The sequence below is a fragment of the Geospiza fortis genome, unplaced genomic scaffold, assembly GCF_000277835.1.
Source record: "Geospiza fortis unplaced genomic scaffold, GeoFor_1.0 scaffold391, whole genome shotgun sequence".
NCBI lineage: Eukaryota > Metazoa > Chordata > Aves > Passeriformes > Thraupidae > Geospiza > Geospiza fortis.
The window spans coordinates 496765-497824 of record NW_005054472.1 but is presented as its reverse complement, the minus strand read 5'-3'; the positions used below and the strand labels follow the sequence as shown (position 1 = coordinate 497824).

The 1060-nt window shown below is 46.9% G+C and overlaps 1 protein-coding gene across 1 annotated transcript in view; it reads right to left on the bottom strand.

Annotated features, from left to right (window-relative positions):
• IKBKE (inhibitor of nuclear factor kappa B kinase subunit epsilon) overlaps positions 1 to 1060 on the bottom strand; it is a 23208-nt gene that overhangs the window by 7854 nt on the left and 14294 nt on the right.

Sequence of the window (1060 nt, the reverse complement as noted above, 5' to 3'; positions counted from 1 at the left end):
TTAGTGCTTTTAGTGCTTTAGTGTCCTGCACTGCGTGGATTCTGTGGGGCTCCACATCCAGGAATTGAGGAATCCCAACCCAAGAGAGAATTCCCACAGAAACTAAGGGAGATTTCATTGCCTGGGTGTGATGAGGGGACAGTTCCTGTGCCTGGAGTGAAATCTGCCTCGGGGTGAGGGCTGGCAGCAGGGACAGCCCTGGTGGGACAAGCTGGGGATGCGAATGGGAGAAGGATGGGAAAAGATGGGGAAAAACCAGGGGAAAAAAATGGGGAAAGAAAAAGAACTGGGGAAAGAAAAAAGAACTGGGGAAAGGGAAAAGAAAAAAAACTGGGATAGGGCAGGGAAAAAGAAAGGAGGGCACAGGGACAGGGCAGACCCTGCCCTCAGCCCCTGCAGAAATTCTGAGCATCCCAATCAAACTTCCAGCCTAAAAATCCCTCCACTTGTAAATCCAGCCCAGGGCTACTCCCCACCAGAAAGAGGATCAAAAAATGGGTTTAATTGTAAGGAATTCCAGAAACTCCTCCTCCCTCCAGCCCAGGGGGGGCTGCTCCTCTCCTTGCCATGAAAATCCAATTTTTGCAAGACCCTCTGTCCCCTGCTGCCACAGGCTGTGGGTTGCCCTCAATCGCCACGGGGTAATTTGCTCTTTGCGTTATTCCCCAAGCACTGCTCAGCAGAAAATCCTTCCCATGGAGTGGGAAAATCCTTCCCACTTCTCTCTGTCTCAATTTCTTTCTGTCCCAGTAAAAGAACCCAAAATAACCTCTCCCCCCAGCCAGAGCTGCTTCAACTGCAGCTGCAAGTTTGGGGGATTTGGGGGCTTTTTAAAATATAAACTTAAAACTGCAGGGCAGAACTTTGGGGTAGGAGCCAGCTGGGGTTCCCAGTGGGGTCACAGAGCTGCTGGAGGGTTTGTCACCCCTGTGCAGTCCCTCAGCAATTCCCAAAATTCCCATTATTATTATTATTATTATTATTATTATTATTATTATTATTATTATTATTATTATTAATGCAATATACACTTTTAATAATTCTTTTAAATATTAATTAC